Source organism: Bos indicus x Bos taurus, chromosome 23 (assembly GCF_003369695.1).
Source record: "Bos indicus x Bos taurus breed Angus x Brahman F1 hybrid chromosome 23, Bos_hybrid_MaternalHap_v2.0, whole genome shotgun sequence".
In the NCBI taxonomy this organism is placed as follows: Eukaryota; Metazoa; Chordata; class Mammalia; order Artiodactyla; family Bovidae; genus Bos; species Bos indicus x Bos taurus.
Window position 1 is genome coordinate 49,961,979 of NC_040098.1, and position 22,437 is coordinate 49,984,415.

The window sequence follows — 22,437 nt, forward strand, 5'->3', positions numbered from 1 at the left end:
GTGGCAAGGGGCTGCGGCAGCCTTTCCAGCTCAAGGGCACAATGAAAGGAGCTGCTACACGTTTTTTAAATGTATACAGTTGACCTTTGAACACTGCCAAACTTAGAGGTGCCGACCCCCCATGCTGTCAAAACTCTGCATGCAAATTCTAGAAGGCCCTGGTATCCACAGCGCAGCACCCACAGACTCTACCAACACCAGACCACATGGTATTGTGGTGTTTACTACTGAAAAAATCCACCTAGCAGTTGACTCACACCCTTGAAGTTGAGGGCCAACGGCAATCATGACCACTCCATTTCCCAGTCCCCAGTTTCTTCCTCTGCAAAATAAAATAAGTGAATTAGAATAAATGATATTTAATATCATTTCCAACACCACCCGCATGGACCTTTTTGTGAGTGAAGATGCTGTGTGTGGTCACAGGACCCGTTTCTGGAAACTTCTGGACAACGTGCAAACCAAGTCAACTTAGCTTACGCGTTGCCCTCAAGCTCTCTGTCGTAATAAGTAAACAATCTCTATTATTAGGGGGCTTTTTCTACATATCTCTAATGCTAAGTTAACAAATGTTCATAATTTCCAACTTGAAGCACAACAAAATCTTGACATGGTCAGGGGGAAAATACATTCAGTTTAGTTTTGTTAGACTTGAATATGGTCTTTGGAAGATCAGTTCTGTCTTCTCTATACTATCAGGATGTTTTATTTTAAGGATTCTGGAAAACAGCTAGTTACCAGAAATAAGTTAACCTGTACTTCTATCAGTGATGCAATTAGAACATTTTGGCATTCTGGAATTAGGTCTTTAAGACTACTTTTTGATAATAAGCTTTTCCCTATCAAATGTCAAGAATTATTAAACATTCACAGGAAACTCATTTTGATCCTTTGCCATAAACTGGTAAATTTTGATAAGTCTAATAAGCTTCAAATCTGAAATACTAAAATATGACCTATCTTTTACAAATGTGAACAAAGTACTAAAAATAGCAGTGGGAACCTGCCCAAAGTTGCAAACGGTCTGAAGACTCTCACTGGACAGGCCCCTTATAAAAAAAGCTCTAGGGTCTTCCCTGGTGGTCCAGTGGGTAAGACTCTGTGCTTCCAAAGCAGGAAGTTTGGTTTTGATTCCTGACTGGGGAACTAAGATCTCACATGCTTCATGAGAAAAAAATTAAATTAAAAAAAGAAAAACTCTGCAGAAAGGCTTTGATTCTGTCCTGTTATATGTGTATTGATTGAAGACTGAGCCATACAACCCCCTCACTGACAGTCTTATAACTGACCAGATCTACAATGCCATCAATCGGACTTGGTTTTCACATAATTATGATCCCACAGGCGCCATGCTTTTGCATCCCTGTATCTAGAGAATCCCTTGGACAGCAAGGAGATCAAACCAGTCAATGCTAAAGACAACCAACCCTGCATATTCACTGAAAGGACTGTTGCTGAGGCACTTGGGCCATCTGATGCAAAGAGCCGACTCCTTGGAAAAGACCCTGATGCTGGGAAAGACTGAGGGCAGGAGGAGAAGAGGGCAGAAGAGGATGAGATGGTTAGATAGCTTCACTGGCTCAATGGACATGAATTTGAGCAAACTCCAGGAGATAGTGAAGGACAGGGAAGCCTGGGTGCTAAGAGTCGGATACGACTTGGCAGCAGCAGGTTAGCTGGCAGGGAGGGTGGACATACTGTCCCTAATCTGTGGACAAGGGGCTCCTGTCAGTGCAGGGAAGGCTGAGACGAGGCTGTAGCCGTGTGCCGTCAGCAGACGACAGATGCTGGAGGCCCTGCCCAGTACCGTGACCCGGGCAGAGCCCCGACGCCTCCGCGCCAGAGAGGCTGCCGCCCATCTCCTCCAGGGCTGTGGGGACAGAGGGACCATCCTCCCAAGGCCAACGCGAACCCTGTGCTCAAACTCGCGGGAGAGCCGCAGCGCTTCCCAGTTGAGAATTTTGTGAGTTGTTTTTTTTTAAGTAGGAAGAGAGGGTAACAAAAAACTGCTACCCTTGGAAGCTGTCGAGTTCTTCCCCGAGTTGATTGATTCAGAAAATGTGTACTGAGCGCCTACTATCTTCTAAGCCGACTGTGGAGCTGCAGAGATGAAGAAGCCTTGCCCCTGCCCTGAAGTTGCTCGCTGTCTCTTGGGAGGGTGGCCGTGGGAACAGACGATGACTGCTGACTCCGAGAGTGTGACGGCAGGGATGCAGGGGCACCTACAGGGGAGAATGGCCGCCTTGCTCTCGTACCAGGGACCCACCTACGTGGGCTGCGTTCCCACAGCACCGTGACGAAGTCGGCCCGGGTTATCATTGAGGAGAACTGCAGGTGCCTGAGCGACGACTTCCACACCAACGAGCGCATGTGCAAGGAGATCACCATTACTTCCGTCAAGAAGCTCTGCTGCAAAAGCGTGGGCTACAGCCACCTCTGATGACGCAGGTCCAGAGAGCCCAGTGAGAGGGGTCTCCATCGAGCTGCAGGAGGGGCGGGACAGAGGAGAGACGATTACACCTGAGGCCCCAGCCCGGGATCAGGAAATCACTGATGTAGGTCCTGACACTAACGTTGAAGCCCTTGGACTTGGGCAGTCTGTCCAACCTGCAGGTCACTCGGCCTACAGGTGGGATGAATCTCAAAACACCACATGGAGCCGCTTGAGTTTTTCTGCTGTGCTGTAATGGCACCCCGCTCCAGTACTCTTGCCTGGAAAATACCATGGATGGAGGAGCCTGGTGGGCTGTAGTCCATGGGGTCACGAACAGTCTGATATGACTGAGCAGCTTCACTTTCACTTTTCACTTTCCTGCATTGGAGAAGGCAATGGCAACCCACTCTAGTGTTCTTGCCTGGAGAATCCCAGGGACGGGGGAGCCTGGTGGGCTGCCGTCTATGGGGTCGCACAGAGTCGGACACGACTGAAGAGACTTAGCAGCAGCAGCAGGTGACTCAGTGGTAAAGAATCTGCCTGCCAATGCAGGAGATCTGAGTTTGATCCCTGGGTCAGGAAGATCCCCTGAAGGAGGGAATGGCAACCCACTCCAGTATTCTTGCCTGGAGAATCTCATGGACAGGGGAGCCTGGCGGGCACAGTCCACACAATCGAAAAGAGTGGGACACGACTGAGCAACTAGACAACAGTGATGCGTACGGGACCCACCGAGATCAGCGGACTTGCTGGCGGCCACACGGCTGGAGGTCTGGTTTCCTAACAGAGCCCCAAGTCCGTGCTTCTGACCACACAGGTGCTGTCACGAGTTATGCTGGGAGGGCAAGGAGAAGGCACAGGAAAAGAAGCGCCCTGATAACTCAACCTGGGAATCCCACAGTGGGGAGTCAACTGGGAAGGCGGATGGGTTGTGCTCAGATGGAGCCCAGTGAGCTTCGCATTCTAAGCAATTGGCATATTTTAGGAGCAGTCTCGAAAAAGAGCAGGACCCTGTGGTCCTTACCCCCTCAACGTCCTTTGCTTCTCTTTTGTCTATGGAAAGCTTTAGTCGAAGAATAAGCTTAATCAGAGAAACGAGAAATGCAGGAACAAAGGAAAACAGTCAAAAGAGACCAAATAATAATAATGTAGTCATTAAGCATAAACAAGGACATTTAGCTCCTTCTCAAGGGCTATAGATAATAGTCAGAGCCATATCCTATGAGCTGTCATATAGATACTAAAACATCAGATGGAGACATTAACTACACGATGACCAGACTGTATGCGTGACATGAGCTGCTACAATTCTAAGAACGGGCCTCAGAGAATGGAACAAACGAACCATGGAACTGAAGATTAACTGAACCTAAAACAACCAAGATGACTCTGGGCAGACCACTGACGACCGGCAGAGATGACTGTGCTGTTTCTGCATGTACCCCCCACTCTGTGTATAAACGTTCTTGCCCCAGTGGTGGCCAGTGTGGGGGAGTCGGCCCTTGGACAGATGTCCCCCACCACAGTTGCCGGCATCTGAAATAAAGCCAATTTCCTTTCCACCAGCTTGGTCTGCTTACTGGTTTTTGAGCGGTGAGCAGGCGGACCCCACACCTTTCGATAACAGTTTCATGGACTGCTCCACTAACAGTTTTGACGAAGAAAAATAAGGTCATGTGCCAGCCCGATATGTCTTATCTGCTGAAGCAAGGTAAAACTCTTACCTACATGGTTTTGGGGTTTTTTTTTTTTCGCTAAAATAAGGGAGATATATTATCACTGTTGCTATCAAAGTGTCTGTGAATGCAGAAATGTTCATTATTTATACAGCAATGTGAGTGCATCTGGCAATTTACCATACATAGCACCTGCTGAACAAACATTCCTCTCCCCCAAAGAGCTGAGGGAAGTACAATATAGGACAAAACAATGCAGGAAAAATACAATCTTAGCCAAGTAGAAGGGAGTTTGTGGCTTTTCTGGCCAGAAAGCTTCATGGAGCAGAAATCACTCTCTGTTTAGGTATTCAGTGCTGAGACTCTGTGCACTGTGTTTGTAAAACACAGATTTGCCTGATCAAACCTATCGTTTTTACCTTCTTCAGGAAACCGATGAAACCGCATTTCAGAACCAGCTCTTTGGAAATGAGAGTTGAGGAAAAGCCAGTGGTTTAGGAAATGGATCTGAGAAGTGGACATAAAAGACAAAAGCGGATTTAAAATTAACACAGAGGGGTCATGATTTAGAAAGGATTTGCTTAACAGCTTAGAGAAGGGCTGTGTGTCTTATAGAAACGTGTTCCTGGGTTGATCAAAGCAAGATCAGCTGACCTTCTGCAAGTGACTCACCTTTCCCAGTGGCCACTGATTTCGGGCCCATGGTCTGCCCAAGCAAGTCATAAATGTGGGTAGTGGGTCACAGCGGGAAGTGGGCTGGGATGTGGCTTGAAGGACAGAGGTCATCACCATTTGAGACAAGTAATTAAAAGTAGCTATCATGATGATGGTGATAATCAAACTAGCCATTATTGAGGAGTTATTTTTAAACTGGTAGCACTGAAGTTGAGTAACGCATATTATATAAATGGTGTGGATGCATGGTTAAAATACCCATTGGTCAAATAATATTAAGTTTATAATATTAATATTAATTTATTATCTAAACTAGGACACTTGTTGATTAAAAAAAAAGGTACTATTAATAATCACCCCAATACATTATGGGCAAACCATGACTGTTTACAGCAAATCTGGACCTATGGTCACCACAGCCATTTGTGAGCCATGTACAAAATGAAGAAATGACCAGGTTACCAAGAAAAAAATCTGTGAAACCTGAACCTTCTTTATTCATCTTCAGCCTTCAGGGAAGTCATTTACCCTCCAGAAAGTATGATGAATACAAGACTGCACTCCACAGAGCCTCCTGGATGGGAGCCAGAATTAGGTTTCAAACAAGTTCTTACAGAGCATTTGTCCTTATCGCCCACTGCATTTCTTAACCAGTTTCACTGACTTCAAAGAAGCTTTGAAGAAAAAAGAAGAACCTTTGAGATGTGTGTGAAAACCACAACAGAAAGGGCATATTTGGCAGCATTTCTGGCTCATCGCTTAGGAAAATACTACCCGGTGAATGAGAGTCAGCGTTTATCCATTCAGCAACTCTCACCACTCTTCAACAGAAGAAGTTAAACTACAGGCCAGCGTTCCTCAACCTCGCCAATAGCGAAATTGGAGCCAGATAGTCCTTTGTTGGAGGGAGGCTGACCTGTGCATTATAGCGTTTAACAGCTTCCTTGACCTCTACTCACTAGTTGCCAATAGCACCTTCCTCTGAGTTTTAATGACCCAAAATGTCTCCAGCCATTGCTAAGTGTTCCCTGGGGATGAAAGGGCCCACAATTGAGAACCACTGGTGCAGACCACGACCTCTCTGTGCCATTTTATTTGCTACTAACTTGGCCCATGCTCTAAAGGTGTACAAATCCTCAATCTTTCAGCAGGAAGAGATCTCAAAGGAAATGACTCCTCTCTTCCACATGTTTATTAAAGCCCCTGTAACATTCCCACCATTGGAAGGACTGAGGCTGAAGCTGAAGCACCAATACTTTGGCCACCTGATGCGAAGAGCCTGATGCTGGGAAAGACTTGGGGCAGGAGGAGAAGGCAACAGAGGATGAGATGGTAGGCTGGCATCATGAACTCAACAAACATGAGTTTGAGCAAACTCTGGGAGATGGTAGAGGACGGGGAAGCCTGGCATGCTGCAGTCCATGGAGTTGCAAAGAGTCGGACATGACTGAGCAGCTGAACAACAACAACAACATCCCCGGCGGGTGATCATCTGGATTTCGCTTCTCTTCAGACACCAGGAGCTCACTTCCTCTCGACACAGTCTCTTTAATGGTTGGCACTTTGAATATGAGGACGTCTTTAATGCTGAGCACAAATAAGCTTCCGTCCTAACTTCACCCAAGGGGCACTGAGGAAAGTATCTCCTCCTCTGCTACTACTCTGCCCTTATGCACAGAGCCTCCTTTCTTCCCAGAGAAGCTCCCTTGTTTCCTTCCACAACACCTGTCTTAATCCACCAGCGTGTCTCTCCACCTCAAGACTTTCCCAATAATCAAAATGATTATGGTGATGATGATGACAATGAGGAAGACGGTGATGGTGTTAACCATCATTTATAGAGTTCCTTCCATGTGCTCGGAGAAGGTGATGGCACCCCACTCCAGTACTCTTGCCTGGAAAATCCCATGGATGGAGGAGCCTGGTAGGCTGCAGTCCATGGGGTCGAGAAGAGTCGGACACAACTGAGCGACTTCCCTTTCACTTTTCACTTTCATCTTTATCCATTACAATGCCATCCAATGTACCAAACACAGTAACTGTTGTTGTTCTTCAGTCACTAAGGTGTGTCCAACTCTTTGCGACCCCATGGACTGCAGCACACCAGGGTCCTCTGAACTCCATGATCTTCTGCAGTTTGCTCAAATTCATCTCCGTTGAGTTGGTGATACTCTCTAACCGTCTCATCCTCTGTCACCCCCTTCTCCTCCTGCCCTCAATCTTTCCCAGCATCAGGGTCTTTTCCAATGAGTCGGTTCTTCACATCTTGCCCAGCATCAGGGTCTTTTCCAATGAGTCGGTTCTTCACATCAGGTGGCCAAAGGATTGGAGCTTCAGCTTCAGCAACAGTCCGTCCAGTGAATATTCAGGGTCGGCTTCCTTTACGATCTACTGGTTTGACCTCCTTGCCATCCAAAGGGCAAACACAGTAACCTCCCCCAAAAGAAACTGGCGGGTCGATCTGAACTACGATTTCCACCTTGTCTCGCCCTAGCTCGTGAGCCTAACCCGGCTCTCTGCAGCACCGCTGTCCCCCAGGCTTCAGGAGCACGTCCGGAGCCGTCTGAGCCCATGGACTTCTCCACTTTACCGCCCGTGAGCATCCGATGCCATCTCCCGTCTCGTCACATCCCACCACACGACACGTGAACTGCAACCACGCACCCTAATGCTTATTTCCCTGGAATTCCTCCCACCGCCTCCACCCCCACTCAAATATTGCTCTTCCTTCACAGCCAGGTAAAGTCCTCCTGGATCTACTTCAGCAAATCGAATACATCCTGAGGAGCTCTCTGTGCCGAGCACGGATGCAGAACTCAGCCAGCCTCTCAGAGAACTTGTGACAGAGACGACCTCTAGTCGCCGACAAGACTCCTCAGCCTTCCCTCCTCTCGCTTCCAGCTGCTCAAGACGGCTCTGGCAGGTTAGGAATCTTACCCCGCCTCACCCAGGAAAGAGAGTTCTCCCTTTGCCACATTGCATTCGGCAGCTTCATGAAGCAGAATTAAGGGAATGGAGAAAGAAAAGGGAAACCACACAGACAGAGAGGGAGAGAGAAGATAAAATAAAAGGTGCACATTTGTGTTAGGAAAGTCGGGCTGTTTTGTTTGCAAATTTTTAGAGCAGGCACTGTCCTGGGGGCACTTAGGGAAGAAAGGAGAGGAAGAATGTCGTGGTAGATTGCAATTTAGATAGTCTTCCATGTTCCTCCTGAGACACAAGAAACATTTTAAATTACTTTTAGTTACTAGATCATGTTTATTTGACTGCAAGGGCATAACAACCCTGGATTATGCTGTGCTCAGTTTACATTTCAGTGCTATCTGTAATCTAACTTGGACCTTGGGACGCAAAAGGGAGAGCCGTTCATAATCATTCTGGAATAGCAGACAGAAGTCAGGACTGTGTTGGACAAATCAGGACGTCCAGTCACCCTACCTACACTCATTACAAAATGTGGCAAGTGGAGGGGTGTCATGAGCCAGGACGACTTTGGGGCCCAAAGGATAAGCATCTTACCCAGCGAGTGGCAAGAGAGGAGAAAATATCTCGAGAAGAAGGTCTTTCCAACTCCAAGGGCCTACTGTGAGCTTTCTCTGTTCTGAATTAAACACTCTGTATCATCTAAATTACACCCTTTCTCCTGTTAATGGCTAATTTTTGCCAGTAACCAGAAAACAGTTTAAAAAAATGTAAAACGTCAGTCTTTAGCATCACCAAAAGGAGGAAAGAAAAGAGCATCATTTTCCTACACATCAAAAATTCTGGGCAGTAGGTGAAGTGCAGAAAAAAGGAGTGCAGTAAACACAAGTTGTCTGAGCAGCCTTCCTCCCCCAGACTAGGGGTGTCCACTCGTTTTCCAGTTGTTTCATAATGGCCTCTGAGCACATGCTCAGTGGTGGGCCCGAGTCTGCTGTCCATGCTTTCAGGCTAGCAGGCATACGTGTCCACTTTTGATTAATAGAGATAAGAGTGAACTCGAGTCTCATTTACCAGGCTTCCCCAACACCCCCAAACATGGCTTAAGAGTCCAATATATCCATACACCTCCACTGCCAAGTGGAGGAAAACCCTATCTGTCTTCAGCTCTGGAAAGAACAAGGCTCACGGTGCTCACCACCCCTTTCCTCCCTCCACCCCTAATCTACTCTGAGGGTGTGCTAGATGGCTTGAGGACAGCATTTCAAAGGCCATTCTGTGACCGGTGGGCAGGATCCGAGAGAAAACAGACCGTCCTTCTTATTCAGTTAAATTCAGTGTGATGTGATGGAAAACCCAGGACCCAGGCAACCCACACCGCACACTGCCTTAGCAGCTTGCCTAGGGCGCCAGCAACTTTCTGGCACTGGTTGGGGCGGGGGGCGTAGACTGATGCAAAATCACCTCTTTGGCTCTCCAGACGGCAGATGGGGTGATGATGGTTGGGAAAGACCAGTGAAATGTGCCAGGGTAGGTGCCTGGACTCAGACAGGAATGCCACAGGCAGGAGAGGGAATCTCTGGCCACTCACAGTGGGTCTTTTGATTTGAATGTCAAGCGAACACCAACTTTTCACGGACAAGTCCGAGAATATTCTCTTCCCTGCCTAACCCAAGGTGGCACCTTCACTGACTGGTCAACTCCATTACAAATTATTCTTCAGCTGCCGAATTTCATGACGTATTACTAAAGACAACTTTCTAGGTTACAGGGAGTCTTCCCGGTAGCTGGTATTTGTTCATCCATTTATGCGTGTATTTAATGTAATTAACTCAAGCATTATATTAAAGGAAGGAAGGAAGCAAGGGAAGAAGGAGGGAGAGAACACAGGAGGAAGGGAAGGAGGAAGGAAAAACCTTTCCTTACAACCAACTCAGGCTGGAAACAGAATCGTCAACAACTCCTTGGCTTCTAACGAATGAAAGACACTTAGATAAACCTCTGGGCAAGTCATACCATCTCCACCTTCTGTCCACGTAACTCCTTGAGAAGCAAGGGACTCCAACCAGATGGATCCTGTCTTCCAACATAAATATTAGGAAGGAGTTCTGCTTCTAACCAAACTGAGACACACACATTAATAACAAGCACCTTCCAACTTCTTCCAACTTTTGCCTTCATTTCATGGAGACTATAAATGTCACCTCAACTTCAGGCTTGATTCAAGGCATATTCGAACTAGGAACACTCTGTCATATGTATCTGGAACATTTTTATCTTGTTTTGTGATAAGACACTAAGCAATTAAGCCAAAGGGTACAGGGAGGAAAGCTCAGTGAGGTTCTCAGAATTTACAGAATAATCTGTCCTTTTATTTGGCGGCTGATAAATATTTTATTGTTGTTCGGAGGACATGTAAGTGGAAACACCGATTTCCTTTCTGCGACTCTCCTGGAGCTGGTCATTACTTCTTCATGAGCAGAAACAAGAATTCCCTTTTAGCTGCTCACCTGTGAACGAAAGCCCACTTACCTATGTAGCCAGCACGCTTGTAAAAGCCTGGTAAGAGATCATCTCATGTCAGCTTTAGACATATTCAAAGAAATAAATGTTAGACCTTGGGTGGCCTTTGCTAAGAAGCCATTTGTTCCCATGCTGAAGTTTTAAGCAATGTGCAGTCCCTCGAGGTTTCATAATTTAGTAATCAGTTCATGGGGGAGATGTCCAAGTTAATTTTCTAAGGCACTTATAATTACTGAAATGCCTTCTTTCCAATAATACTTGGGGAAAAAAACGTGTTCTACCAAGATTAATCTCCTTGAAAACTGGAGCTGAAAACAAGCTTTCTTTTTTAAGATTTCATTATGTTTGTGAAAATCCCCTCAAAATATATTATACATTTGCCTGCTTTCTTAAACAGAAGGCGATGTGTCTACTGTCCTTGGTGATTTGAAAGGCTGGCATCACCAATTCCAGATGGCACTGGGGGAAAGGCCACAACCTGGAGAAGCGAGAGAGTCATCAGATTCAGTCCTTGAATCTTCATGTGAGAATCAGCCAGACCACTTTCTGGATTTGTCATACTTCTCATCAAGTTTACAACGTCTCTAGAGAGGAAGACGTTGAGCCTGAATCCCAAATACTCTATCGCCCACCCGCCCACTGCCACACAAGCTCACAAGGGCCACACAAAGCAAAACCACTCTGTATATTATAATCAGCAGAGGAGCCAACTCAAGCCCCAGAGGGGCCAGGGAGGTAATAAGAGAAGGACATAAAATGCACAGGCTTCCCTGGTGGCTCAGCAGTAGAGAATCTGCCTCTAGTGCAGGAGATACGGGTTCCATCCCTGGATTGAGAAGACCCCTTGGAGAAGGAAGTGGCAACAGGGAAACCCCATGGATGGAGGAGCCTGGCAGGCTATAGGCCATGGGATCATAAAAGTGTCGGATGCAGCTCAGCAGCTGAACAACAACAACATTGGCTATGTATCAGAACCCAGTAGCAGACTGGGAGACCCGAGAGGGCATGCTGTGTTCAATTCCAGATAATTGGACCAGGCAAGTCTGCAAGCCCCTTTGCTGCCAGCTTCCCTGACTTTGCAAGAGCAACTGGAGCTCTAGGTGGTCATGTGACCTATCCCCGCTATTCACACACTGTGCAGAATATACACAAAGATTATCTCAGGTCAAACCATCTGAGATGGCCTAAGACCATCTTTTGTCAACAGTGAGTAAAAGGTGTTGGACTCAAGCTCTAATGTGGCTACTACTTAATTTTTATAAGTCAAGTTGATGACCTAACTTAACCTATGTGCAAGTCACTAAAATCTCACTTTGTGCCTCTGGACAAGGACCTATATCAGAAGTCAATCGATCCAGATCCATCCTGTTGATTTTCTCTCCTAAAGTCTCAAGAATGGATCCATTTCTTTCCATCTTGTCTCACCTGCCACCTTGAGAGCTGCCTGCACCGACTCCCCACTCCTCCTGGCCCCTTTCACTCTATGATGCACAGACCAGGTCCTGTCCAGACCAGGTCACCACCTCACCCTCCTGGGACACTCCCCTCCTTTGAAATCCTGCAGTGGCTTCCCAGGATGTCTGGAATAAAATTCAAATTCCTGAAGGTGGCCTACATAGCCACAACCTCTGTCCAAACTCACCTTGTACCACTGTCTCCTCGATTTACTCCACCTTCCCCAGCTGGATTCACCGAGACTCACACATGCAAGCTCTTTCCTGCCTCAAGTTCTATTTTCTATCCTGGTTCTTTGCCCAGCTGTCACTGTCTCTCTTTCAGGTCTCAACCTAAGTATCAACTCCTCAGAGAAAACATCCTTGATCGCTGAAGTGTCTCAAGAAAGGGTTTGTTCAAGTCCTAACCCAGATACTCATGGATGTGGAAATTTGGCCTTTGCAGATATAATCAAGATAAGATGAGGTTGTGCTGGGTCAGAGTTAGTCACTCAGTTGTGTCTGACTCTTTGCAAACCCGTGGACTGTAGCCCACCAGGCTCCTCTGTCCATGGGGTTCTCCAGGCAAGAATACTGGAGCCTTTCCCTTCTCCAGGGGATCTTCCCGATCCAGGGATCGAACCCTGGTCTCCTGCATTGCAGGAGGATTCTTTGCCATCTGAGCCACCAGGGTGGCCCTCGTGCTTTATTAGGGTGGTTGCTAAATCGAATGCTGAGAGTCCTTATAAAAAAAGAGAGATCTGACAGCGCAGAGGGAAGACTACCACGTGAAGGCAGAGGTGGAGGGGAACTACGGGCCAAGGCCTGCCTGCGAGGCAGCCGCGCCGGGAGCCAGGAGAGCGCGTGGGAGGACCCGCTCTCAGCCCTCAGAGGGAGCACGGCCCTGTGACACCTTGACCTTAGGCCTCTAGCTTCCAGAACCGTGAGCCAACAGACCAAGCTTGCGGTAGTTTATTACCGAAGCCCTCGGGGACTGATACATTCCCCAATGTAGAGTAGGTTCCTTCTGCGACTGCTTCTTTCCCATGCCAGGAGTGTGAGGTCCTTTCACAGCTCAGTTATTCCTCAGTGTGTTTGCCTGTGTCTTTCTAAACCCTAAGAGGCCTGTGGTTGGAAACCAGGTCCGTTTTGCTCCCCTGTTACACCTGGAGGGCAGCTGTCTTATAGAAGATGCTCTGTAAAGGCTCTGTGATTTTTTTTTTAGCAGAAAATATTTTTAAATAACTTTTTATTTCATTATTTAGTTACTTCTGGCTGGGCTGGGTCTTCGTTGCCGCGCGGGCTTGCTCTGGGTGCTGTGAGCAGGAGCCGCTCTTCTCTGCAGTGTTTGGGCTTCTCAAGGCCGTGGCTTCTCTTGTTTCCGGAGAATCAGCAGGATCTAAGCGCATGGACTTCAGCAGTTGCAGCACTAGGGCTCAGGAGTTGTGGCACAGCGCTTAGTCACTCTGCGGCATGTGGGGGATCCCAGACCAGGGATTGAGCCCCCCGTGTCCTCTGCACTGGCAAGCAGATTCTTACCCACTGCAGCACCAGGGAAGCCCCAGGGCTCTCTGACTTTACCCACGGATGTTTATCCTCTTTTGGGCTCTTACTGTTTTGGGTGGTTTGTCCTCGAATTGAATAGCCTCAGATTCTTGGTCTGATATCTACTAGTTCTGTCCTCCCAGAAGCTTGGAATTATAGTGCTGAAAAGAGTCTTAGAAATCACCCAGCTCCCCACTACTGCCGGCCCCCAAGGATTTTTTAGGTGCAAAAACTGGGCCTCCTGCACGTGCGGCCAGCTGTCACTCCTCACAGTGGCCAGTAATTCCTGCTCCTGAGCAGCCGCCCTGGACTGGCTCCGACCTCCTTGCCTGAGGGTCTGAAGGTGGCCCTCCTTCACCTGCAGAATCTAGTCACTACTCGGTGGCAGCTTTGTTTAATTAGAATAATGGAAGTTTAAGCCTGGAATCATTCTCCTTGGACATCATTTGAGCAAAGACATGCGACATGCCCTCATTCAATTGAATATGTCTCATTTATATATGGGCTTTCCTGGTGGCTCAGTAAGTAAAGAATCCGCCTGCAGTGCAGGAGACTCCCTGAAATACAGGAGACCCAGGTGCAATTCCTGGGTCGGGAAGTTCCCCTGGAGCAGGAAATGGCAACCCACTCCAGTATTCTTGCCTGGAGAATCCCATGGACAGAGGAGCCTGGTGGGCTACAGTCCAGAGGGTTGCAAAGAGTCAAACGCAACTGAGCGACTAAACCACCACTACCAGTTATATTCACTTCAAATGTGGCAGGATTTCTCGCTGTGAATTATCCATCCTCAGAAAGTTCCCCCAGATATTTCTGAGCATTTCCCGAAAGGTCACCAGGGACAAGGCCCTCAAGCTTGCCTGCTTGAACCCCGTCCAGGGGCCTGCCGGGGCCCCAGGACAGCACCTGTGCCTCTCACCTGTGCCTCTGGTGGTACCTCCTATGCACCTCTTGTCTCCTTCATCCTGGATGGAGAGCATCGCAGCTCACAACACAGCTGTAGACTCCTGTGACACCCTCCTAGGATCAGGAGTTATGGAAGGGAACTACAACACAGAACGCAATATGCAACCATGGCGCCGCCAGCTACTGTCCTGGGCTCTGTCTGGCTCCCGCTGTTCCTGCGGTCAGAGCAGCCGATGGACTTCCACCAGGAGAGGAAGCACTCCAGGCTTCCCCAGGCCTCAGCATCTCCGCCCAGTGGACCTCTGGTCCCAGAGAAGGTGGGAAGCCCTTCCTTCAGCTCAGGCTAAGGCCCACCTCACCTGCTGATCCAAGGCTGATTCTGCCCCAAATTCTGCTCCCTCTAGGGAAACACCCCACCGCCACCAGTGTCGTCTGGTCCCGTGGGTTAGTTTGCTAAGGCTGCCATAACCAAGTGCCACCGACTGGGTGGCTTGAAAGACAGAGATTCATTGTCTCAACACTCTGGAAGCTGTAAGTATAAGCTCATGGTGTCATCAGGGTGGTTCCTTCTGAGGAAGGGTCTGTGAGGGAGACTGTGGTTTTTCCAGAAATCCTTGGAATTTCTTGTTTTAAAGATGTCACATCTAATCCTGACTCCATCGTCGCACGGCTGTCTTCAAACCATCTTCTTTCTGGGCGTGCCGGTCGCTGTATTTAAATTTTCCCTTCTGTAAAGGTAGGGATGGTATTAGAGTAAGGCCCACACTAACCACCTCACTTTAACTTGATTACCTCTATAAATAAGATCCCATTCTGAGGTCCTGGGGTTAAGACTTCAACACATCTCTCTGGAAGAACACGATTCAACTTATAACCTATAATCCCAATGAGGCAACCACAGAGCAGCTTAACATCCATCTCAGACTGTGCGTTATTCATTTTTACGTAAAGGTTTATCAACTACAATCCAGCTTTGTCTGCTTCAAGCTCATTCAAATTCTTCAGTCTCCCTCAAGAAAGCTTGGGGTCCAGGTTAACCCAGGGTTATGTGTTTAATACACACACACATGATGCTTTGATCAGTGATTATCTGTAACATATCAGGGGTTTGGTTACCCCTCCCTTGGCCCAAGGTTCTGCGCAGAGCACACACAGAAACACAAATCTGATGAGAAACAGAGAAGAGCTTTATCCATCTGAGCAAATGCTTGACATCTCAGAGCAAACCTCTAAATTGCTGCTGCTAAGTTGCTTTAGTCGTGTCCGACTCTTTGCGATCCCATAGATGGCAGTCCACCAGGCTCCACTGTCCCTGGGATTCTCCAGGCAAGAACACTGGAGTGGGTTGCCATTTCCTTCTCCAACGCATGAAAGTGAAAAGTGAAAGTGAAGTCGCTCAGTCATGTCCGACTCCCAATGACCCCTCGGACTGCAGCCCACCAGGCTCCTGCATCCATGGGACTTTCCAGGCAAGAGTACTGGAGTGGGGTGCCAACCTCTAAGTTGAGTAGAGGTCAAACTTGAGTAGAGAAGATGGCATAATCTCTTTTTTCTGCATGTAGTGCTTTGTTAAAAAATTTATTTAACTTTTACACGATTTTTAAAGTTTATGCTCTATTTACAGTAATTACAAAATATTCGCTATATTTCCTGTGCTGTATAATACATCCCTGTAGCCACGAAGATGGCTTAATCTTGAGGCTAAAATGGGTCCCCCACTTCCCTCTCCAAATTAGGTCCTGGGGCCAACGTGCCTCTGGAAGGAGAGAGGGGTAAGAAGAGTCCAGAGCAGATTCCAAGTTCACGAACACAGCAAGCCTCCTAGAGGCAGACCGACTTCAGAGGCTCCTAGAGACAAAGGCGTCGTCCAGCGTAAGAGGTGACTGACAGCACAGTGACTAGCCCCACGGGGGAGAATTGACTCCAGGAAAACAGGCGCTGAAGAACTAGGAGGAAATGGAGATGCAGTGCCACTCCAGAGCATCCGCCGCCCCCCAAACCACACCCCTGCCAAGGGAGGAGGGTAAGATCTCTCTCTATGGTCTGAAAACAGGAGCCCAGGGGGCAGAAAAGGTTCCATGCCCCGCTTCCCCACAGTGAGCTGGTTAAATACAACACTGCGCTTTCTTCTCAACAACTCCCATCTGGTCAATATTTTTACACCCATTTTAAAGATAAGGAAACTGAAGCTAAGGAAGTAAATTACTGGACCGTATTTTTACAGCAAATAAGTTCAGGAAGGAAGCCAGAATGCAAATCCCACGTCGATCTGTCTGACTCCAAGAGTGACCTGCAGTGTGATCATTTCCACTCTGTTAATAAATGATTCACGATCATCAGGAACTTACTGGTTGAAACCCATGAGGCTGGATTTGCTGGTTTGTCAGGGCGAGACAGATTGACGTCGAAAAGCTTATCGCCAGAAGCCTCTTTATACCCACAAGCGGAAAGGAAGTCTATCCAAAAGTGTGCTCATAAACAGCGTCCTGGAGCCTCTCACCAGGATGGAGACGAGGAGAGGACGCTTGTGCAGGCTGCCAGCCAAGCGCCCCTCCAGTGAGCTCACAAAATAACGGATGACATTTGCAGCCAGCCTCGCCCCCAGGTCAGGGCTGTCTCCATGTTTGAACCCTTGACAAAATCACATTGTTCAAAAGCACAGTTGGCAAAAATATGCATCTGGTAAAATGACACTCTAAACAGATGAACTAATTGAACACAGTTTTTAAAAATCAGATAATACTTTAAGAGGAGGAGAGGTGACAGCCAGAGGCCTTGGGGAAAAGAGCTGGCCTTTCTCGTGTTGGGCACAAGGTCCTGACGGGCAGGGGGAGCGTTCTCTCTCTGACGACAAATAACTACCTTGTAAATGTCGCTTTCAAACATTCCTCCAGGTGTAAAAGGAAACAATGGAGCCAAAGCATATTCCACTGAAGGAAATAAGGAAGGAGGGAGGGAAGGAGGGAAGAAAGGAAAGAAGGAGGAAAGGAAGTGTGCAAGGAAAGAAGGGAAGGAAGGAGATCTTCCTACTGTAGAACGTCAAGTAGCAAGTGTAGAAGAAATGAGGAAAATAGAGACCCACCATTTGCCGACCACCACTCAGGTGGCTGACTTAGACAAGAGTGGTCGGTGGACGCTAGGGCCTTCCTGTGCAGTCATGAGAAGGGCTAGGAAGTCCACGTACTCTGAGAATGCTTCCCCCAAAACACTCACCAGTTACAAATTGGGAGCGATGAATTTGAGGAAGAGTCACCTGGCCAGCCAGGCAAACCAGGCTGACATCCCCCAGGGGTGGAACAGGTCACACGCTGTCACTCCCCAAGAAGACTCGCTGAGAAGAAGGCCCCTCGTTTCTGAGGTGCCCCCCCGAAAACTGTTTGGTGTAAGTGCGGTGGTGAGAAAACATCAGATGGACCAGCGTGAGGTCATCCCAGAAGGAAGGGCTCTCAGGAGGCCAAAGGCCCAGAGACACTGAGCACTCTGGACATTAAGCCAGTTTGGCTTACATTCCTGCGATAAACCATACAGGCTTCCTCTTCTGTGAAATGCCTTTTCATGTCCTTTGCTCGGTTTTATTTCAAGGGGTGTGTGTGTGTGTGTGTGTGTGTGTGCACGTGCACGTGAGCACACTCAGGCTTTGAAAAACTGGTTTAAGGAATTCTTTAGTTCTTGATACCAATCTTGATGATTTTGGTAATGTATCCTTTCATTTCCTTTAAGGCGTTACTTTGTGAACAAAAGTTTTTCATTTATTATGGTCAAATGTATTAATCTCTTCCAGCTCACGCTTTGTATGCTTATTTAAGGTTTAGGAGGGACTTTCCTGGTGATCCAGTGGTTAGGACCCCACGCTTCCAGTGCAGGGGGCACAGGTTGGACCCCTGGTCAGGGAATTAGATCCCACTTGCTTCAACTAAGCGTTCAGATGCTGCAACTTATGATCCTGATGCAGCTAAATAAATAAATAAAAATTTAAGAATATTCATCTATATATTTCATTTAGTTTTAAAAGATTGGGGGGGGGACTATTCAAGTCCTTAAACTACCTAGAATAGATTTTTTAAATAACTAATTTGAAATAACTTTAGACATAAAGAAAAATTGCCAGAGCATTACAAAAAGCTCCCACATGCCTTCATCCAAAGATCCCCCGGGTTTAACACTTGGCTGTGTTCTTCCACGACTGTCTATTCATCCCCATTATCGTGATTCCTTTTCTGAACCTTAAGAGAACAAGCTACAGATATGATGTCTCATCTCCCCTAAGTACTCCAGTGTGTGAACCCCCCAAAGCGAGGACGATCTTGTCTGTGATCACCACACAACTCTCCAACTAGGAAGTCAACATCAGTACCAACTGATGTCCAATTCACAAACCGCAATCAAATGTTGCTAACTGTCCCAACAATGTCTCTGAGTTTTTTGACTTAGGATCGTACCTAGGAAGACAGCTTGCATTTTGGTTGTCTGTACTGTTTCAGTGTGAATGGGGACCACATAAATAATTCAATTTGTGATCAAGCACACCTTTGTTTTGTGACCTCTGCATCTTTGTTTTGTGTATGGCTCTGTGTGTATATTTCATAATAAAAATGTTGATTTTTAAAAATAAAATGTCTTATTAAGTATGAAGCTAATCACACGCATACATTTCAAACATAACATTTGCTCCCGGGATTCAGATTTCTGCACTAAAGTCAAATTTCTTCAGCCAGTCATATATTTAAGCCCTAGACGTTTCAACTAACTTTAAAGTGGTGATCAAACATGAAAAATCACCTTACCAAGCAGTAGATGCAAAGGGAGAGTCAAGCCTCTCAAAGCTGATTTTTATTAGGACCCCTAGCAACAGAAGACTGCAAAAATTCCCTCCCCCTCTTAATTCATATGCATATTTCAATATGGTATAGGTGTCAACGTTTTGAATAAAAAAGACATATACATTCATCATTTCAGTTCAGTTCAGTCGCTCAGTCCTGTCTGACTCTTTGTGACCCCATGAATCGCAGCACGCCAGGCCTCCCTGTCCATCACCAACTCCCAGAGTTCACCCAGACTCACGTCCATCGAGTCAGTGAGGCCATCCAGCCATCTCATCCTCTGTCATCCCCTTCTCCTCCTGCCCCCAATACCTTCCAGCATCAGAGTCTTTTCCAACAAGTCAACTTTTCGCATGAGGTGGCCAAAGTACTGGAGTTTCAGCTTTAGCATTATTCCTTCCAAAGAAATCCCAGGGCTGATCTCCTTCACAATGGACTGGTTGCATCTCCTTGCAGTCCAAGGGACTCTCAAGAGTCTTCTCCAACACCACAGTTCAAAAGCATCAATTCTTTGGCGCTCAGCCTTCTTCACAGTCCAACTCTCACATCCATACATGGCCACAGGAAAAACCATAGCCTTGACTAGACGGACCTTTGTTGGCAAAGTAATGTCTCTGCTTTTCAATATGCTATCTAGGTTGGTCATAACTGTCCTTCCAAGGAGTAAGTGTCTTTTAATTTCATGGCTGCAGTCACCATCTGTGGTGATTTTGGAGCCCCCCCCAAAATAAAGTCTGACACTGTTTCCACTGCTTCCCCATCTATTTCCCATGAAGTGATGGGACCGGATGCCATGATCTTCGTTTTCTGAATGTTGAGCTTTAAGCCAACTTTTTCACTCTCCACTTTCACTTTCATCAAGAGGCTTTTGAGTTCCTCTTCACTTTCTGCCATAAGGGTGGTGTCATCTGCATATCTGAGGTTATTGGTATTTCTCCAGGCAATCTTGATTCCAGCTTGTGCTTCTTCCAGCCTAGCGTTTCTCATGATGTACTCTGCAGAGAAGTTAAATAAGCAGGGTGACAATATACAGCCTTGATGTACTCCTTTTCCTATTTCGATACATTCATAGTTGTATTTTAATTAGGGACTTTAGTTGAAGGTATAAAAATGACAAAGCTTCCTTGGTGGCTCAGTGGTAAAGAATCCACCTGCTAATGCAGGAGACCAGGGGTTCAGTCCCTGGGTCAGGAAGATCCTCTGGAGAAGGGAATGGCAACCCACTCCAGTGTTCTTGCCTGGAGAATCAATCCCATGGACAGAGGAGCCTACAGACAAATACCATGGACAGAGACGGGCTACAGTCCACAGGGTTGCAGAAGAGTCAGACATGACTTAGCGAGTAAGCAACAGCAAACAGCATAAATATGACAGACTAAATTTATGAGCGGCAGGTATTGTTAGACCAATCCATTTTAGTATAGCAGTGGGTTTTTTTCTGACCCAAGAAAAGGTAGTATTTCCTAGTTAGCCCTAGCAATTGCTCTTGCAAATAATTTCAAAGGCTTTTTTTGTTTGTTTTAAGTGGCAGCATCTTGAAGGCCCACTTAACGATGGTTTGGTAGAGAGAGTTGGGAAATGGACTGCTCCGTGTTTTGCCCTGTTGCCAATGCAAGAACACACGCACCCTCATCAGGTGCCTACATGTATGTGGAACACTGCCTGCCGCTGAGATGGGGGCTTCAGGACCACCAACCGAGAAGGAAAGGCAGTGCCAACCAGACTTACAGACCATGGTCTCTTCCTGGTAGACTTGGGGACAAGGAGTTTTGTATATTCACATCTTAATTATGCAGACCGACTTCCAGGGGTACCTCTGGTTCAATTTGATATGTAGATCCAAACAGCACCACTGACTTTTTTTTCTCTTATCCTGAATAGTATTTGTTTCTTTAAGTTTAAATGAAATGATTTATCAAAAGGAAACATGTCCTCTGCAAGAAGGCGCCTGGAACTAGCATCGTTTATTCCTTGGGCGGCACCTCCACAGTATTTTGGAAAACCTCCTGTTCACAAAACCCCGAAGGTGAAAACCATCTTGGAGATCACCTAGTCCGATCTCCTCTGTTTTTCAGATCACCAGACCTCAACTCAGAGAAGCAGGGGTGGGGGAGGGGGGCCGGGGGACCGACAAGGGCCGGTCATCACAGTACTGACAACACAAGGCCTGGTTACCTGCGCTTCCCACTCTAGTCCACCGCTCTTTCGCCTCAAGTATGATGTGGAGTGGACGTTTCAAATTAAAAAAAGAAAGGAGGAAACTTTCTCCAAGTCCACCTTCAACCATGGGTTTTGCCCGCAATGTTCGCAAAAAGCCAGCATGCGTTGGTAACTAGGAATTTCATTATCCTTTAACTAAGGGATTAGGGGGAAACAACCTCGCAAGCAGTACCAATTGCAGAACGACCTGGACTTTTCAAAATAAAAATAATTAAAAAATAAAACAAAACAGCATCTGCTTTCAGCCATTCACCCCATATCATTTATGCGTGGTACTGACTCTACTCTCACTTTCCAAACGACCCACAGCAGCGAGGGGACGCTGGGCTGCAAGTGGACGAAAGTGCAGAGAAGGCCCGCGTGGGGTCCCAGGGGCGGCGCCCCTCCCCCCTCAGCACGCGCCCACCTGACGCTGGCGGCTGTGCGCATGCGCAGACCGCCCGCACCCCCGACTTCACTCTGCTTTATTTAGGCCTTCAGCTCTGCCTGCTCATACGCCCCCAGCGCCCCAAGTTCTGATGACAGGGGTCAGGGTGGGGGAAATCCCAGGGCACTCTTGGAAGCTCCTGAGTGGGTGGGCAGGAAAAAAGGCAAGGACGTTGAGGACAAATACATCCTTTTCCCGCCGCCCCCCACAGCGGGCCCCGCAGCAATCTGGGCCGGGCGCGGGAGCCCCAAGTCTGGGCCGAGCTGGGCCGGGGCACGCGCGTGGGGCCCCGGGGGTGGGGCGGAGCCGTGGGCGGGCCTGCGGCGGCTCCCCCGAGGCCCCGCCCCTCGGACCAACCTCTCGCCTCGCCATTGGAGGGCGTGGGGGGCGGGTCCCAGGGACACCCCCCTCTCGCCACCGGCCCCCGCCCCGCCCCCCGCCGCCCACGTTTTCGGCTCCTCCAGGCGCCTTCCCTGCGCAGGGAAAGGAAACACCCGGGGCGACCACACGGCCCCGGGACGCTGGAAAGGCGCGCCGCCCCGACCCCACCGCCCGGCCGCCCAGACCGTAGGCCTGGAGATGTCAGGGAGGGTGGGATACGGGGCCCCGCCCCCAGGCCCCCACCTCTGGGTGCGGGATCTGGCGGGTGCGGGTCACACAGTGCCGCAGTCAGGCCCCGCGCTCCCCTTTAGCGCGTCACCCTCCACCGCCCTTCTTTCGCCCCTTCTTCCCCTTTCCCCGTCTCTGCATCCCCGAAGAGACGCGAGCGCCGATGGCGCGGATCCGAGGGAAAGTGAATTAGACTCGATGTCACTTTAACGACTTGCATAGCTACTGCTCACTTAACATCTCGTTTTCTCCT